This window comes from Crinia signifera, chromosome 3, assembly GCF_055691185.1.
Source record: "Crinia signifera chromosome 3, ASM5569118v1, whole genome shotgun sequence".
In the NCBI taxonomy this organism is placed as follows: Eukaryota; Metazoa; Chordata; class Amphibia; order Anura; family Myobatrachidae; genus Crinia; species Crinia signifera.
In genome coordinates this window covers 233659133-233679588 of record NC_139219.1, presented here as the reverse complement: position 1 = coordinate 233679588, position 20456 = coordinate 233659133, and positions in this window count along the sequence as shown.

The window sequence follows — 20456 nt, the reverse complement described above, 5'->3', positions numbered from 1 at the left end:
TTTACTGCCATTCAGAAAACCAACCGAAACTGGTTTCGGAGCCTGAGAAGTGGCGAAATGGTGGAATTTGAGTTGGCAAATGGAAAGAAAGGTATCAAGGCTGTACACGTGATCAGTCTAAATGGGGCTCAGGTGCAAGGCAACAGGCATGCTGCAGAGGGCAGCCAGCATTGGCGCTGTCCACCTTTCAGAGAGCATTCACGCTACTGCCAGCAAGATTACCATTACAGTAAAAGTAGAGAGGAACCAAGTGAAGTTCTGCTGGTTGAGGAAAGACCCCGGGGAGGTAACAAGATGCAACCGAAGCTGCAGGATGTAGTCAGATGGCAATTTCCCCCAGAACCAAGAGAACGGGAGGGCAGAAAAAGGATAGAGCACACTGGTTCCAGCACAGCCAACCCCAGACCAACAGATTCCAGTGCAACTCACCGAGAAAGAGCCATTGAAGCTGTGGGGCAACTAGTTGTGGCAGAGAGATCTAGAGCCTTGGAAACCAATAGCAAAGAGTCAGATGTATCAATGTCTGAGTGTAAGGCCCCGGAACAAACCCCTAGTGCAGCTAAGGAGAAGGTGACATGGCTCTTCCCAGAATTGCATGGGCCCGACGTTGAGTACCACACGATAAGCAAGGAGGAGGTCACCTTGTGGTTACAGCAGGCATCAAGAAAGAAAGAAAAAAGATCCAAAAGGAATTTCTACCAGCCAGAAGCACAAGGAATGTCTTGCCCGCCAGTTATGGGGATTGATGGTTCCCGTTGCCATTAGCTGTTGATGCGTGAGGACACGCACATGAAAAAGCGTGGGCGAATGTAGCACCCCAGTGGGTTGCTAATCACTATAAACTGACATTTTGAGTATCTGCCTAAGGTTTGGAGCACTGAGGGTAAATTGAGTGCAGGCCCCTTTAATGCTTACAGCAGGGGCGGGATCAACCCAGCAGGATGATTGACAGCTTTGAAGAAAAGGTAGCTGTATTGGCTAACAGAGTGTGGGGTCAAGAGGTGAAGCAGGAAGAAGCATGTGGAAGAGAGAGAAAGAGAGAGCAGCAGCAGCATGGTGTCTGAGCTGAATGGAACTGAGGTGTGAAGAGAGTGACACAGAGAGAGTTTTAAATCTCCCCAGCTAATCTGCCAGCCGTCCCTGCTAGCAATAAAAGTGCAGGCTACTGAGTGGGACACAGTGGAAATAACTGCTAACAGCAGCAGCAGCAAGGTGCAAAGACACACAGAGCCCCATGTGCTCAGAGGAGACCCTGCAGAGCAAGACAGCATGCAGAGTGGAGGACACTGTAACAGCCTGTACCAGCAACATCCAATAAAGCGTGAGTCTGACTAGAACACCCCTGTGTAAAAGTGTGCTCCCCACTAGATCCAAGTTTGCACCACTCACCCCAACTCCAGTATTAACAGAGGAAAGAATCCACAGAGAACTCAGGCAAAAGATAGCTCCTGGCTATAGAAGTGTGTCCCTGTCAGGCCCCCCAGCAGAGTATAACAGGACTGCCCTAAAAAGACTGTAACCTTTATAAAAGGATCTCTCAGTAGACTGTGATTGCAGAGACTTCATTTAACCCCTTCATGCTGGAAGCTGCTTTGAATGTGGGATTCAGCATTAACCAAGCCTTGTCTAAGGATTTGAGAACACCTAAATGAGTTGGCCTTGGACTGTTTTCAGTTAGCAAACCTATTGCAAGACTCTCAGCCACTGACCCCCAAATAAAGACTGTGCTTTACTGCTGACTGAGCCAACCTGAAGAGACTGTTACACATCATTTGATCTGCAGGATCATTACAAGGAATAGTGACTATTGAGTTGTATCTGGGTACCCAGTAGTAGGATGATATAGCAGAGTCTAGTTAATGTATACAGCTATTGCACATAATAGTAAGTGTATTGTGAAGAGAAGTTTGCATATATTGCAGGTAAACAGATTGTGTTACAAGAATTGAATTGTTCATCGGATTGGATATATTGTACTCTTCCACTAAAGATGTGTACAGAAGTGTGCAGTGCTTTGTTTGCTTGGTACCATAATTGCCGTTATTACTGAAGGTGATCATTTATACCCTCACCCAAGAGTCACAAAATAAACCGTTATAATTGTACCAACTTGTCCATTCATTGTGAGCAGAAAGACTCCTGACCGAATTGGAAAAGAAGAACTGAAGTAACCTCACAGTGTGAACTCCACCCACTTCAGGTAAACCCGGGCCACCACTGGCCTTGGGGGTGTCACATATATATCTCGCATATTCATGATTTAGGGTCTTGATGATTCTATTCAGTGTTTTTTTTTTAGTTGTTAGATGGAGAGGAGCAGAGAGCTGGCAGCCAGGGCTCTGCTACCTCCCTGACGCTGGCTCCGCCCACCACTCACAGTGAGCTCCGTGGCTGTGTCAGGAGCTCTTCCCGACAGGCAGCCAGCTTGGTCATGGTGACATATTGCCGGCCTGACAGCGATGCTTAACACTGGTGCATTGACAGGGTGACCACAAATAATAGAATACTATCAATTGATTTATACCAGCCTAAAGGGATTATTTTCTATTGTAATGTGTTAAAAAAAATTACCCTATGACTGGAAAGATCTGTTTATTACTGGAACTTGTACAGAGGCATGGTTTGAGCATTGCATCTTCTCAAGCAAGATATGTCAGATCGCCAACTGACCTGGGCTATGGCCTGGGGGGATGGACGCTGGGTCTGCTGAGCGCAAGGTCATAGGTTCGAGTACAGACCAGTGTCTATCCTGTTATTTTTTTTTATTCTTCTTTCTTTACATATATAAATATATATCTCGCATATTCATGATTTAGGGTCTTGATGATTCTATTCAGTGTTTTTTTTTTAGTTGTTAGATGGAGAGGAGCAGAGAGCTGGCAGCCAGGGCTCTGCTACCTCCCTGACGCTGGCTCCGCCCACCACTCACAGTGAGCTCCGTGGCTGTGTCAGGAGCTCTTCCCGACAGGCAGCCAGCTTGGTCATGGTGACATATTGCCTGCCTGACAGCGATGCTTAACACTGGTGCATTGACAGGGTGACCACAAATAATAGAATACTATCAATTGATTTATACCAGCCTAAAGGGATTATTTTCTATTGTAATGTGTTAAAAAAAATTACCCTATGACTGGAAAGATCTGTTTATCACTGGAACCATAGGCGAATCTAGAATTATGGTAATGGGTGGTCCCAAATCTAGACATAACAGCAGGGGGACCTTTGCGCGGCGTAGCCGCATGGCAAAAGGGGGCGTGGCCTCATTGGAAGGAGGCGTGGCATCACAAAAAGGGGTGTGGTATTACACTTTAGACCATACACAGTAATGCCCATTACACATTTTAGCAAACTCCGTAATACCCATTACACATAAAGCCACACGCCGTAATTCCAATTACACATAAGGCCACACACCATAATGCCCATTACACATTGTGGAACACATCATGATGCCCATTACATACTATATAACAAACCGTAATGCCCATTACATATTTTCCACATAAGTGCTGCTTACCTACGTGCTCATTGTGAGGGGGTTCTTGCTTGATGGCACTATAGTACCCATTGCACATGATGCCGCACACCATAGTACCCATTACACATGATGCCGCACACCATAGTACCCATTACACATGATGCCGTGCACCATAGTACCCATTACACATGATGCTGCACACATAATGTCCCTTACACATGATGCTGCACACATAATGCCCCTTACACATGATGCTGCACACCGTAATGCCCCTTACACATAAAGCCACACATTATGCGTAATGCCCACACATACCGCCACTTGTAGCGTCCCTTAAGCCATGCCCCCAAAAGTGCCACTTACTGTAAATTTTTATATGAGCCTTTGCTGCTGCTGCAGGGAGAGATGGAGAGCGGTGCAGCTGCTTCTATGGGGAGAGGAGCAGAGAGCAGCGCAGAGCACGCTCCCACTCCCCTCCTGGTGTCCCCTCTAGCCGAGTGGACATTTGAAATATTGTGCGCGCTGTTGTTGTGCGTGACGTCGGGGGAGCACGCCGGGCGCCGGCACCACATGACTAAAGGGGGGGGGGGTGGGCTGAGGTGAAAGCGGGGAGAAGAATTGGAGAGGAAGCTGCAGTTATTGACAGCTGGGCAGAGAGCAGGGGGCGGCCCGGCTGTATATGGTCCCAGGATCATGCAGGGACATTCCCAGGCTGGAATATGGTCCCAGGATCATGCAGGGACATTCCCAGGCTGACCCCTTATACACCAGCCTAGTCCCTGCATTTTCTAGTGTGAGGGGGAGAGACAACCACTCCCCTCTCCCTACCTCCCTTTAACCAACCAGCTATATCTTTGGAACCAACTGACCCATTTACATGAGACCAGTATCATATTGAAGAACTTTTGAGTTGGCTTCAAATGATTTTGGTCCCGTGAAACTGGGATGTTTGGTTCCAGAGAAATCTGCCCTCAAAGAACATAAACAGTCATGAAATTACATTTAAGAAATGAAAAAAAAAAAAAAAAACGGTTTAACCTCAATATCCCTGGAACCAATTAACCCATATGGATCCAGCCTGGTATCAGATGAAGGCCCAGCGATTTGGGTTCGACTGAGATCAACCTCGAGCTTCAGTGATGCCGAAGGGGGAACTGGCAGCCATTGAACTGGGTGGGGGTCGGAATTAGCGGGTCCCAAGTTAAACTATAGGGAAAACGTTCCAGGTTTGCCTGGCAGTATCTCCGGTTCCCAGAGGGCTAGAGACACGCGGCTGGGCTCGTTGGAAAGCCCCATCCCTCAGCTACAAAATGGGCTAATGGGTGGTCCTGTGCACCCCCGGACCACCCCCTAGATTCGCCTATGACTGGAACTTGTACAGAGGCATGGTTTGAGCATTGCATCTTCTCAAGCAAGATATGTCAGATCACCAACTGACCCGGGCTATGGCCTGGGGGGATGGACGCTGAGCGCAAGGTCATAGGTTTGAGTACAGACCAGTGTCTATCCTGTTATTTTTTTTTATTCTTCTTTCTTTACATATATAAATATATATCTCGCATATTCATGATTTAGGGTCTTGATGATTCTATTCAGTGTTTTTTTTTTAGTTGTTAGATGGAGAGGAGCAGAGAGCTGGCAGCCAGGGCTCTGCTACCTCCCTGACGCTGGCTCCGCCCACCACTCACAGTGAGCTCCGTGGCTGTGTCAGGAGCTCTTCCCGACAGGCAGCCAGCTTGGTCATGGTGACATATTGCCGGCCTGACAGCGATGCTTAACACTGGTGCATTGACAGGGTGACCACAAATAATAGAATACTATCAATTGATTTATACCAGCCTAAAGGGATTATTTTCTATTGTAATGTGTTAAAAAAAATTACCCTATGACTGGAAAGATCTGTTTATCACTGGAACTTGTACAGAGGCATGGTTTGAGCATTGCATCTTCTCAAGCAAGATATGTCAGATCACCAACTGACCCGGGCTATGGCCTGGGGGGATGGACGCTGAGCGCAAGGTCATAGGTTTGAGTACAGACCAGTGTCTATCCTGTTATTTTTTTTTATTCTTCTTTCTTTACATATATAAATATATATCTCGCATATTCATGATTTAGGGTCTTGATGATTCTATTCAGTGGTTTTTTTTTAGTTGTTAGATGGAGAGGAGCAGAGAGCTGGCAGCCAGGGCTCTGCTACCTCCCTGACGCTGGCTCCGCCCACCACTCACAGTGAGCTCCGTGGCTGTGTCAGGAGCTCTTCCCGACAGGCAGCCAGCTTGGTCATGGTGACATATTGCCTGCCTGACAGCGATGCTTAACACTGGTGCATTGACAGGGTGACCACAAATAATAGAATACTATCAATTGATTTATACCAGCCTAAAGGGATTATTTTCTATTGTAATGTGTTAAAAAAAATTACCCTATGACTGGAAAGATCTGTTTATCGCTGGAACTTGTACAAAGGCATGGTTTGAGCATTGCATCTTCTCAAGCAAGATATGTCAGATCACCAACTGACCTGGGCTATGGCCTGGGGGGATGGACGCTGGGTCTGCAGAGTGCAAGGTCATAGGTTTGAGTACAGACCAGTGTCTATCCTTGTTTTTTTTTTTCTTTTTCTTAACATATATAAATATATATCTCGCAATTTCATGATTAAAGGCCCCCATACATAGAGCCGACAGGACAAGTCGGACCCAATTCTCCTCCGAGCCGCCCGGCAGCTCCCTGGGAGTATCACATACGATTAGGACTTTGATGTGTCATTTTTTACATGTGATAAATCGCATGCGATTTATCACATGTAAAAAAAATGGGGCGGGGTGGCTGGGGAGGAAGCAGTGGGGCAGCAGCGTTACCAGATCAGTCGGGGCGGGCGGCGGTGACCATCAGTCTCCACTGTCCAGCGCTGTAGCGGGCGGGCAGCGGCGGCTATTACATCTTTAAAATAATGTGTCAAATGACTCTCCGGCTTTTGATTGGCTGAGATAGAGCACTCTCAGCCAATCAGCGGCCGCGGAGGGAGGCCACTGATTGGCTGAGCGTGCTCTATCTCAGCCAATCATTAGCCGGGCAGTCATTTGACATGTTATTTTAAAGTTGTAATTGCCGCCGCTGCCCGCCCGCTACATCGCTGGACAGTGGAGACTGATCTGGTAACGCTGCTGCCCCACTGCTTCCTCCCCAGCCGCCCACCCCCACTGCTCCTCACCGCTACGGCGCTGACTGTCACCGCCGCCCGCCCCGACTGATCTGACATCGTATGTCCCGCCGGTGCGACCCCTGGGGCCGGGTCCGATACGCACGGGACCACGCATCGGACCCGACCCCATGTCATGAAGAACCGATTTGGTCCGATTTTTCGGGCCGATTGATCGCAATCGGCTGAAATCGGTCCAAATTGGATCGATGTTTGCCCACCTTTAGTGTGTTGATGATTCTATTCAGTTTTTTTTTAGTTGAGCCCAGAGGAACACTCCTGGGCTAATTCTGAGCTGTGAGTAAAGCAGCAAAGAACATGTAAAGCTGGATACACACTGAACTATGTTGTGCTCGAACAACATACATATTAAGGGGCAATATAAGGAAGCCCCCTCTTTACCCCAAGGTTGGTGACCAAGACAAGAGGGCACCCACTTAAACTAGAGGAGAGGAGGTTTCCTACCATTATAAGGAAGGGGTTCTTTATGCTGAGGACAGTGAAGGTGCGGAACTCACTGTCAGGTGATGATGGCAGATACATTAAATATATTTAGGATCAGATTGGACAAGTACTTGATGGATAATAACATTCAGGGCTACAATCAGCAAGTTATGGTCTTGTGGTTGGATCAGCGGCTTAAATAAGGCCATATCCTACAAGCTAGTTATGCTGAAGACAGAACCAAAATGTACAATTCTGGGGGAAGTCACATCTAGGATTTAGCCCATTGAGTCTAGTTAAAGAGGTTGAACTTGATGGACACACATTTTTATTCGAACTTATCTACTATGTTACCACTGTACATGCTCCATGATAAAGGCATGATGTATTGGTACATCTATTATTTTACATCATGCCATTGTCTGCTGTGTTGTCCCTCTTGACGGGCAGAACATTAGAACAGACACGGTTTTATATTTTATGCATTGTTAATTCGATCTGGCCATCTACGTGGAATCTGCTGAAAATGTCACTCCAAGTGAGTGAGATTTGTAATATGTACAGAGATTTAGGTTTGATAGCAATGTGTACAAACGTAAATCCAAATTGCACTGTCAAAATAAAGCTGTCCAGCATGTGCTGGCTACATACAAACACAGTGTTAGCAGCCGCCATCCCGGATCCTCTCCTGTGGCTAACAGGTCCGGGACGGGTGGCGAGTGCAGTGCGCCGGGGGAGCGGCGGGGTCGTTGCAGAGCAACGCCCCGAGCTTCCGCCCTTTCACTTCCTCCTGCCGGGCGTCGGGGCGTTGCTCGGCAACGTTCCCGAACTTCCGCCCGGCAAGCGTTCCACGATGCGGCTGACGTCAGCGTCGGCAAAATTGAATAAATAGCCGGCATCTGCTGGGAACAGACGCCGGTTATAGCTCCTAGGACCCTGCATTGCTTTGTCCAAGAAGTGTTCCTGGTTCCTGATTCCCTTGACGTTGCTCCAGAGTTCCTGTCCCTGCTGCAGCTAAGTTCAAGTGGCTTGTTCTTCCTGCACACATCTTGCCTACTGTTATCCAGTACCATCTTGGGTATCTGCACTGTGGAGCTAGTCCCTTGCAGTGCAGGGAAGTTGGGAGAGAGATCGTGTTGTTTTTTGGTACCATCGGCTGAGCATTGTTGCTGTTATAATTTATCTTTCACCTTCATGCAGCAGGGGCCACTGCAGTCAAGACGTATGGGATAGTGTAGGTGTTCTGGAGGAGTAGCACTTTAAGTAAAACTTTCACGATACAGGCTCCTCCCTACTCTATCCCCCCCAGGACTCCAGTCTTAGAAAAAGTGCCGGAGGAGTAGGTCTCCTCGGACCTGTCTCCTGAGGGGGATTAGGTTTTTGTGGTGATATTCATTTATTTTTTGTCACTGAAGCTGAGGACAGGCAGACTCTACTGGACGGAGCCTGCCTGCTACGTGGATGCCTGGAGGGGTCTGGTTGACACTGCACGCAGTGTCCCTCCAGTACCCGACCACCGGGGCATCAGTTCCGGGGACCCGCCGCAGCTGCGTGCGGCTGGCGTTACGGGTCCACGGTCAGCGCCACACTCCAGGTCGGCGGCCGTACGTTAAAGGTGGCGGGGACCGGAGTAGCGCACCGGTTCATAGGAGAGCTGTTAGCCGCTGTATGCAGCGCGCTGGGGGAGCCTTCCGGTTGTGAGTATGAGCCGGCTTCTGTACAGGAGCCGCGCTATCTCTTAGTTAAAATTGCCGCGTTTGCTCCGTCTTCGCGCCGTAGCGGGGGGGCGGAGCTAGCGGTGACGTCAGACGCGAGCCTCAGTGTTAACTGGGCTGCCTGCAGAAGTTCTCCCTCTCACTCTCTCAGCTTGTCAGCGGTGGTGGCAGTGCCCGGACCCGGTTTTCTGCACCCCTGTTATTGCGCTCCTTCCCAGGACATCAGAGGCTGGTCTGTAAGTCAGCGGAGGGGATCACTCGCATACACACACATAATTGTTAGGGAAGAGGCTTCTCCCTTTCTTTCCCTTATCCCAGGGTTTGGTCTGTTAGGCTGGGTTCCTGGGTTTATTGGGGCTGTGTGTGTGTTTGTGGAGTGAGTATTGTTTGTCTCTGTGTTTGCTATTTTCTTTTGGAATGGCAGGAAGGTCGGCAGCCTCTAAGGCTGCTCAGAAGGTGTATACTTGCAAGAAGTGCAAGGAACACTTTACACAGCACATTAAGGGTGTTGCCTTGTGTAAGGTTTGTTATTCAGTTACAGCAGCCTGATAGGGCAGAGTCTTCTAGGGCTCAGCCAGCAGGTGATTTATTTCAATCTGTTTTGGCAGATTTAGCTGCTGAGTTATCTGCATCCCGTAAGGAAAGGGAGAGTTTGCAGTCTCAGATCAGCAAATTGTCTTCTTCAGAGCCGGCTTGGGCCAGGACTCTTATTCAGTCGGTAGACTCGTTAAGTCATGCTGTTGCTGGTCCTTCACAGCAGCAGGGTTTTCCAATGCCCCTTAAAAGAACCCTTGCGGCTGTTTATCAGTCAGAGGATTCTGATGAAGAGCAGTTGGAAGAAGGAGAGTTCCCTGTGGATCTGGACCCTGAGCCTCCTCTTCAGGAGTCGGGGGAGGATTCTCAGGGGGTGGAAGGCCTTATCAGGGCCGTAAAATCTATGCTTAACATTACGGAGGTGGAGGCTCTGGCTCAAACCTCTATTTTTGGTCGTACCACAAAGCAGGTGGTTAATTTTCCAGACTCAGCTGAACTAGATAGGCCGTTACTGGATATTTGGAAATCCCCATACAAGAAATTTCAATTGTCTAGGCGTATTAAATCTATGTACCCTTTTTCCGATTCTTCATGGGAGAACCCTCCGCCTGCTGATGTTTCTCTTTCTCGTCTCTCAAAGCGCACTACGCTACCAGTGCCAGGTGCCGTGACTTTGAAGGAAGCTCCGGATCGCCGTTTAGAGACTACGGTAAAATCCATTTACTCTATTTCGGGAGCACTTCTCAGACCAGCTTTGGCCTCGGCTTGGGTCAGCAAGGCTATGGAAAGTTGGGCCGGTGAGTTAGTTGAAGGAATTCAGTCCAACAGGCCCAGGTCGGAGCTTCTCCCTTTAGCGGAGTTTCTAAAGGATGCGTCCGCGTATTTAGGTGGGGCAGCCGCGGATATTACAGAGTTAGGGGCGAAAGTTTCTGCCCAGGCTGTTTTAGCCAGACGGTCTATCTGGTTGCGCTCATGGCATGCGGAGGCTGAAATAAAGAAGGCGGTGGAGGCATTACCCTTCACAGGGGACATGCTCTTTGGTCCTGAGCTGGATAGGCTTATCGCTCAGGCCACCGGTGGGAAGTCTGCTTTCCTTCCCTCTTCCGCTCCTCCGCCTAAACGGGTTTTTTCTGCTCCGTCCTTTCGGGCCTTTCGGGGTTCGTCCAGTTCAAGAAGAAGAGGCCGTGGGGGTTTCTCGTCCTTTCGAGGACATAGAGGTAGAGGAGGCAGGACTGCTTCCGCCTCCAATCCCGCTGTCGCCCGCCGAGCAGACCCCAAGCCCGACAAGCCTGTGGCATGACGGGCTCCCCGCCCATTTGGGGGATCCCACGGTGGGCGCAAGATTGTCTCTTTTTCTGCAAGCCTGGAAAACTCATTGCAGAGACAGTTGGGTGCTCCAGATTGTGGCTCTCGGCTACAAGTTGGAGTTTGTTTCCCACCCGCCAGAAAAATTCTTTACAATAGGGCTTCCTTTGTCTCCAGAGTCGCGGGAAGCTCTGACAGACTCTATTCAAAAGCTTCTGGTACAGGGGGTAGTGGTTCCGGTTCCCAAGGAACAGGAAGGGACGGGTTACTACTCCAGTGTGTTTGTAGTCCCGAAACCAGACGGTTCGGTTCGGCCGATCCTGAACCTAAAACATTTAAACAACTACGTCCAGTACCACAAGTTCAAAATGAAGTCCATTCATTCAGTAATAGCAAATTTGGAAAAGGGGGAATATCTTCTTTCTCTAGACATCAAGGATGCCTATTTACACATTCCCATTTGGGAACCACATCAGAGGTTTCTTCGTTTTGCAATTCGAAAGCTACATTTCCAGTTCAGGGCCCTTCCGTTCGGTCTGTCGTCCGCGCCAAGGGTATTCACCAAAGTTATGGCCTGCATGACATCAGTCCTTCGGACTCAGGGAGTGACGATAATTCCATATTTGGACGATCTTCTCTTGAAAGCTCCTTCTCCGGAGAAGCTGGAGAGGGATGCTTTGTTGACATGCCAATTCCTAGTTCAGAATGGATGGATTCTAAACTTCAAAAAGTCTCAACTACTACCGAAACAGAGACTTTTGTTCCTGGGTCTCATCTTTGACACCAGTTTGGAGAGAGTGTTTCTGCCAAGGGAGAAGGCGTTAACTCTTCAGAGGAGGGTCAGACAAGTTCTGCTCCCTCGCAGGGTATCTGTGCATCTGTGCACCAGACTACTGGGTCTGATGGTAGCTTCTTTCGAGGCTCTTCCCTATGGCAGATTCCACTCAAGAGCTTTTCAGTGGAGCATGTTGTCCCAATGGTCCGGGTCCCATCTACATCTGCACAGGACCATTGTTCTAAGCCAGGAGGCGCGAAGATCTCTCCACTGGTGGCTCATCATGGACAATTTGCTACAGGGACGCAGTTTCAGAACCTACACGTGGACTGTGGTCACGACAGACGCCAGCCTGCGGGGCTGGGGGGCCGTGACGCAGGGTCACACTTTCCAGGGTCGTTGGTCCGCCCAGGAGTCGAGTCTTTCGATCAATGTGCTGGAATTGAGAGCAATCAGGTGGGCCTTGTTTCAGGCTCACGACCTGCTTGTAGGAAAGATGGTGAGGATCCAGTCCGACTGTCACAGCCTCCCGGACCGCGGTGGTCACTTACCGGATCCGGGGGCGTGGGTGGTGCGGGCGCCCTCTCCGGGCTCAGCGGTGGCTGCGGCAGATCTGGGGCTGCGTGCGGGGCTGTCCGGGTCAGGGCACCGGAGTCCCAGCTCTCAGCAATGGTTTCCCGGCGGTGCCGAGGGAAACAGGAAGCAGGGCTCTGTCGGGCAGGCGGGTGCGCGCTCACTAGGGGCGCGCGCGCCGCTCTCATGCACTTTTAAAGGTACAGGCAGGAAATTAGGGGTTTTGCCTGCAGGGATAAAAGGAAGTCCCTGACAGGTAAACCCCGCCAGAGTATAGGCTCACACCTACTCCAGCGTTACTGTGCTTAAGTGCTTGTCTCCATTACTACTGTTATTGATCCGGCTTGTTACTGACGATTCTCCCGCTTAACCCCTTGTACTCCACTTGTGACATCTCCGTGTATGACCCCAGCTTGCTCTCGACTATCCCTCCGTCTCATCCCAGTGTACCGCAACCAGTGTATGACCCGGCTTGTCTTGGACCTCCTTTGCCTCTCCCCTGGGCTCCTAACTGACCGCATAGATACCGACCCGGCTAGACGACCGCTTCTCCATATCACCTACTCCCGGCCTTCAGCTCATAAAGGGAAACCTAATCAGAGGACCGCGACCGACGTGTCGAGTGCCGCAGAAGCCCAAATCCCAATTGGAGGGGTCACTGGCAGAAAACCCTCGGCACGGTTAGACTCCGCACCTCTGCATTAGGTCTAGCCAATTCCCGAGCTGAATAGGCGGGTAGTTCAGTAAAACTTGTGACACCGACAATGCGACGGCTGTCGCATACATAAACCGTCAGGGCGGAACCAGGAGTCGAGCAGCAATGAAGGAGGTTCGTCCCATTCTGGAATGGGCAGAGCTCTATGCACTCGATTTTTCAGCAATTTTCATTCCGGGGGTGGAAAATTGGGAAGCGGATTTCCTCAGCCGCCAGGTTTTCCATCCCGGGGAGTGGGCCCTCAACAAGGAGGTCTTCAGCATGATAACCAGGAGGTGGGGAACTCCTCAGATAGACCTCATGGCCTCCAAATTGAATCACCAACTTCCAGTGTACTGTGCCAGGTCTCTTGACCCTGCTGCAGTGGCGGTGGATGCTTTGGCAGTGCCGTGGGACTACGACCTCATCTATTTGTTCCCCCCGTTTCCCTTGATTCCAAGGGTACTCAAACGAGTGAAGCAGGAAGCCGCCACGGTCATTCTAGTGGCCCTGGATTGGCCAAGGAGATCGTGGTATTCAGTCCTTCAGAGCTTACTGATAGACAGGCCTTGGCGACTGCCTCTGAGGTCCGATCTGTTACAACAGGGTCCGTTCGTCTACCCAGACTTAGCTCGTCTTCGTTTGACGGCTTGGCTGTTGAGGCAGAGTTGCTCAAAAGAAGAGGTATGCCACAGTCGGTAATTCCTACAATGATCAGAGCAAGGAAGGAGGTTACTTCTTCTCATTATTATCGGATTTGGAGGGCATACGTGAGGTGGTGTGAATCTAGAGGTGCACCAAAGGCCGTATTTAATTTGGCCAGGTTCTTGGAATTCCTGCAGACAGGTTTGTCGGCTGGGTTGCGGTTGGCTTCTTTAAAAGTTCAGGTCGCGGCTCTCTCTGTTTTCTTTCACCGCCGTTTGGCCCTGATTCCGGAGGTTCAAACTTTTTTGAAGGGAGTGTTGCGTATCCAACCACCGTTTTCAGCTCCTACAGAGCCTTGGGATTTGTCCATTGTTTTGTCGTTTCTTAAATCTGACGTGTTTGAGCCGTTACAGTCTACAGATTTGAAATTTCTGACCTGGAAGACAGTCATGCTTTTGGCTTTGGCTTCGGCTCGTCGCGTTTCAGAGTTGGGGGCTTTGTCGTGCAAGCCACCTTTCCTGATTTTTCACAATGATAGGGCAGAGTTGCGTACTTCTAAAGGTTTTCTGCCTAAGGTGGTATCGTCTTTTCATGTAAATGAACCCATAGTGGTTCCAGTTCTCTCAGGGGAGGATTGTCTACTGGATGTAGTTCGGGCTCTGAGAATTTATGTTTCTCGTACGAAGTTTGTGCGAAAATCAGATTGTCTTTTTGTTTTGTACGATGCGGTCAAAAGGGGGTGGCCTGCATCGAAACAGACCTTGGCCAGGTGGATTTGTCTCACAATCCGTGAGGCATATCGTCATTGTAATCAGACGCTGCCGGGTACTGTCTCGGCTCATTCTACTAGGTCAGTGAGTACCTCTTGGGCTGTGGCCAGAGGGGTTCCTTTGACTTAGATTTGTAGAGCAGCCACCTGGGCCGGTGTGAACACTTTTGCACGTTTTTACAGATTTGACACTTTTGCTAGTACAGCAATGTCATTTGTGAAAGCGGTTTTGCAGGAGTCCCAGCGCTCTCCCGCCCGGGAGTAGTGCTTGGGTATTATCCCATACGTCTTGACTGCAGTGGCCCCTGCTGCATGAAGGTGAAATAAGGAATTTGGTACTCACCGATAATTCCCTTTCACCGAATCAGCAGGGGCCACTGCACGCCCTCCCGGGGCTAGTCCTCCTGCCATCCTGTTTTGGAGTCATTTTGATATTTTGGTTGGTTGAATGAGTTATAAGTGTTGGTTAAGTGGTGTCTAACTTAACCTTGGGCTTTTTCGGTTTTCTTTGTCCTTGCCGGAGGCTCCGGTCGCTCATCTCCTCTCGGACACAGTTTTTCTAAGACTGGAGTCCTGGGGGGGATAGAGTAGGGAGGAGCCTGTATCGTGAAAGTTTTACTTAAAGTGCTACTCCTCCAGAACACCTACACTATCCCATACGTCTTGACTGCAGTGGCCCCTGCTGATTCGGTGAAAGGGAATTATCGGTGAGTACCAAATTCCTTATTTATTCCATCATTTGTGCATTGTTGCCATTGTCGTTTATTATATACCATCAGTTGGGCATTGTTGCTGTTAACAATTACCTTATTACCATCTTCTCTGAATAGCAGCATTTACCATCATTTACGTTGTTATTACCACCGTGCATTATTGCATACTGTGTCCCATTTGAGGGGTTTTCTGGCCTACTTATTTTGGGAGTAGTTAGTCCTCCTATTGCCTTCTGGCCGTCTCCGTGGTTGTCCTTTCTCAAGACCTGGTGGCATCGGGGTTGGAGCTTACCTAACCAGCTCCTTCGAATGTGGCTGTTATAGGCGAAGCCTAGTTCTCGCACTGACCCACGGATTACGGTTCAGAGGCAACAGAGTTAGGGGGCAGGCTGGTGGATCTCCCTCTGGGTCTAACACACAGCAAATATTTACCCTGCATGCAAAAGCAATAAATGGATTTCCCCCCTAATATTGCAAGATGGCTTGTTCTAGATGTAAAATGACTTGCTATATTTTTCTGTGCTCCTGACGTCGGGATGTTTTGTTGCTAATCACACTCCTTCCAACATCCCCTAAGATTGGGTGTTTCAAAAAGGGCATTGCTTCACTCTAATGTTTCAAAATGTGTTTCCATATAAGAGATCTATCTGTATATATTTATCCTGCTTTAATGTTCTGCATTTTATAACAAGAACAGTGGCTTTATTCTAAAGGGCCCCCCTACACTAAGCCGATTTGGTCCGTTTCTGCCGGATTGGGCCATGAAATCAGACCAAAACGGCTGTGTGTGTCATGTCGTTGATTCCGATGCACAGTCCTGTGCACATTGGACACGGACCCTGTGGTTGCACTGGTGGGACATCAGATGTCTCGCAATCGGACCCATCAGTGGCACCCGCAATGTGTCGGGGGCGATCCTAGGTGTGTGCCAGCGGTAAAGTACCTAGCGTGGTCCGTCCGAGCAGCTTGTAGTGGCATTTTGCCTGGCGGTGGGGCGGGATGCGGCTGCTGAATATTTTAAGATGATTAGCAGAGAGAATTCTCTCAGCCAATCAGATGGGAGGCAGCTGATTGGCTGAGAGAATTCAAGTGAAGATGGGGAATGAACAGAAAGAATGGTTTTGCTGCACTTTTTTGAAGTGAATAAAATTCTAGATTTTAATAAACAACACACTTATATAAAATTTATTTACATGAATATAAGAAAAAAAGGTGCATATATAAAATTAATTTGTTACAAATGGTACTTTGAGTTTTCGCATACTGTGGGGCAGTAATTATAGCAGTATAGTCACCCGTCACTGGTTTTAAGGATTGAGTCCAATCTGTTATGGGACCAAAATGTTCAGGTTCTTTAACTGGATAGATTTTTCTCTCTTAGCACTTAGAGATTGTAAGGAGTCCTTTGCGGAAGTTAACGGCAAGGTGGCTTTCCTTTAGTGAGACGGCAGTAGGCTGTATGATGTCAGCAAGCTGAATATGCCTATCTCCTCCGATGCCAATGTTCCATAGGTATACTCCAATTTTTCAACAAATAAAGTGCAAGTGCGAGACTTAGCTGCAGGTCCTAGGACAGGTGACGTGGTGACCAAAAGGCAGTGGCTGCTTGCATCCTTAAACCAACGCGTTTCGCTGTGGTGTACACAGCTTTTTCAAGGTGTCTCACTTTGAAGATGGGGAATGGCTGGCTATGCGGACTAATTAGGATGCTAATTTGGACTGGAAACAAAGGGTGATATTTAATAGGATGAGAGATTCAGAAAGTGAGAGATTTGGTAAGAAATCTCCAGGTTTTTTTAAAGCGGCAATCATTTACACTTCTGCGAATGTCTGGCTTGGTGGATCAGAGAAGTCCAGTACCTTGAATTTCCCATTTCTAACCAGGGGACCAGCGAGTCAGCATATATTAACATGTTCAACTTCCCCAATTCCCTGATGGATCGCTGTTTGTATTTGAAGAACAAGGAATTGGGCCCGTGAATGCATATCTCGCTTTAGTCTCAGCCCTGGTAGAATTTTTTTTTGGCATGGGGTGTGAACATAAGGACGTCTATGAAGCCACAAATCCATAGCCTCTGATTGGTTCTTTTGGTCACACCCTCTTTCTGCTGCCATTCTGAATTTCAACACTCCTTTAGGGCTCATAAACATGATCATTGAAATAAGTTAAAAGCATAGTCCAAGCTCGGTTATGGGTCTTTGGTGTAATTAAGCATTAGAAGCACTTTTGTTAGAGCATGGCCAGGCTTCCCTGCAGCGCAGTGAGTAATACACTTAAATGATTGTTACTATATTATTTATATTATTAATAGCTCGTGTCTTACACAGCAGTAAACTCTCTGCAGGCCACGCTTGATACAAAGTGAATGCTTGGCAGTAAATGTGGATATACAATATCATTTGTTTATATTATTTTAAAAAATTATTTTACTATCGGCTGCAATATATGTTTTATATGCTTTAAGGCAGTGATTCTCAACCTCGGTCCTCAAGTACCCCCAACAGTGCACGTTTCCAGGTCACCCGGTAGGTGCACTCATTATTCACTGACACATTTAAAAAAACCACAGGTGGAGCTAATTATTTCACCTGTGATTCTGTGTGGAGATCTGGAAAACCTGCACTGTTGGGGGTCCTTGAGGACCGAGGTTGAGAACCAATGCTTTAAGAATATGAATTCATATCTTAAAAGTAATGTCTGTAATGTCTCCAGTTTATAGGCAGATAAGGATACAACTTAAACATAAATTGATAAACATAATGTCACATTAAATTTATTTTCAAGTTGTTCTTCACACAAATGAAACCTGTTCTTCTGGCTGATTGTTAGGGATTACTTGGCACAGTGTTTGGCTTTCTATGTACTGTATTGGGGCATTAACAACTGAATTTGCTTGGTGTTAATTTAGACAATTTTTGGTACTTGTGTAGTTTCACGGCACCCGATATATCGGATGCGATATCGGCCGATATATCGATGCGATCCAAAGCGATTTTTTTACCTGTTCATAACCCCACTATCCACTTAGCATGGAGTTGAGTTTATATAGTGTGGTGAGTGCAGTAATCCGCTTCCCCTCGCTGCGCTCGCCACACTATATAAAATCAACTCCATGAGTAAGGATAGTAGGGTTATGAACAGGTAAAAAATCGCATAGGATTGCATCAATATATCGGCTGATATTGCATCCGATATATCGGCCGATATTGCATCTGATATATCGGGCACCGTGAAACTATAAAAGTACCCAATTTTCAATCTAAAAAAATATGTTAGAAATAGTGTGTACATACATCGCCATGCAACAAGGTTGTAACTTAAGTATGCGGTACTGATAATCATATGACAAGTGAAGACATTGTGCAATGCTAGTTTTTAAGCTTGTTATGAGCAGGTGTAGTTGGAATACAGGGCCCGATTCACACCTGCTGACACGGCTGTGAATTCTTAGCATGTGCGTATTTTCCTATACTGCGAATGCTCCACGTTTGCACCAAATCTTTGTAACGAATGCCTTTGCAAACATGCACGCATGGCAGCCAATGAGAAATGTTGTGGATGGGTGTGGCTTCACAGTTCTGCAGAAGGGGGCGTGAGGGTGGGCGTGTAGTGGCTTGTGGCGGCACACATGCAAGTGGCGGTTTCTCACACATACACATTCATGTGCTCCTGCTTTAACACAAACCCTTTGCTCACCCCCACTGCACGGCTATAGTCCCCACGACACTGCGAATGGATGTTTTGAAAAACATCCATTCGCAGACATACGTGCGGGCCGGATATCATTCAATGGTCGCCGACCATCGATTGATTTCTGTGTTGCTCGCAAATCTAAGTCAGTCTCTACTTTGATCTGAAATGTCCTACTCAGAGAACTGGGTGAGCAGATGAAATCCAGTGATGTAAGCCGCCCTCCCCAGAAGCACATCCCTGGGCGCACTCAGCATTTTTGCCAGTACGCGAATGCCCCCCACCTGCAGGCACCACAAGACTAAAAGTGAGTCTCCTAAGGCGCCTGCATATAAGTCCTGCTCAGAGCTTCAACATCGTGCGAACACATGGGGAACGTTCGAATATAAGAATGAGGGGACAGTGTGCAACAATGGTACACTGAGCAAAGCACACCTCATCTATGTGTGCTCAAAAAAACCTGTATATTAGGGATAACCAGGCTTCTGTGTGAAAGGTTGATTATGGTAGGAACACTGCGCTTACCTATGTTTTATCAGTATGAGGCCTGGCGCTGCTCAGCCTTAGGGTGTCCCGGGCCCTTTTGGTTCAATGTTAATTTGCTGGGTGGGCGAAATCGCTGCCAGTGGGTGCACCAACTGGACACAACTGGGTCGACATTCGGGTAAAAAACCTGTGAAAACCCCCATGTCAACCTTTTGACTGTGGACCTAGACCATGTCGACCTAATGCTTGTGTTGACCTAATGACCTGTCGACCTAGACCCATGTCGACCTAATAGTGTCGACCCAATGCTTGTCGACCGACTTCTTGTAGACAAAATGATCCATACCCGGTAGGACAAAGCTCTTACCCCCTTTCACACAGCACATTTAACCCTGGAATTTACTGGGTCGACCCCCTTCACACAGAATTTTGCTGGATGGATGAAAGCACTGCCAGTGGGTGCACCAAGTACGTCTTTCTGTGTCCCTTTTGTGAGTAACTCTGATTCGCTATGCTTGCCATGCTTTGGGCACGGTGCCTCACTATGCTCGGCACACTATTTTATTCTCGCACCACGCCCTGGTGGATGTTAGGGCATTAAATACCGCCTGTCGGCACACGTCGGCTCAAAAAAAAAAAAACAGTCAAAAACCCCATGTCGACTTATTGACTGTCGACCTCCTAGACCATGACAAAGTAAAGCCATGTCGACCTAGACCTACGTCTACCTTTGTAAAGAGAAGTTACCAATATATCCCCTTAGCGCTGGTTGTGAATAAGGTTCTTTGCCTCTTATTGGTTGCCCAAAAGAAAAACAGAGAAAAAAGCACAATAGTGTATTACAGTTTCAAATGTAAAATAGCTTATTTAATATATGGTGATCTTTCTGACTCGTACCCTTTTGATATGTCTACTAACTTGAAGACATTAACGTTTCATAGGGGAGCGTCACGTCACTGATACGTCAGATGTGTATCTTGCCCATAGAAGAAAAAATACTGGATTGTGCAATACAGCTTTTTATTGTAAAAACATGGACATAAAATGAAACAAATAGCAAGGTGGACTCTCACCAGGTCGTGTGGTCCACACACAAAGATGTAGACTACAGCACAGATGTTAAATGTGGAGGGTCCCAGGCGTCCCTGATTGTCTCCCAGGTTCCAGTACCACCAAGCCGTTACCTCCAACCGCCAACGCGTTTAGAAACAAATCGGTTTCTTTATCAAGGCATATGGAGTCCATTACACAATACCTGTATTTATACCCCCATCAAACATTACCTATTGCCAGACATGGATTTTCTACCAGCTAGACATCCTATACTATCAGTAAGGAAGTGCACATGTTCCGTTTCACATCTTTTCCTGGACCCGCGGTAAAAAGCCGTTACTTCCGGGTTTCCGGCTAAGCTGAGACCGGAAGTTGC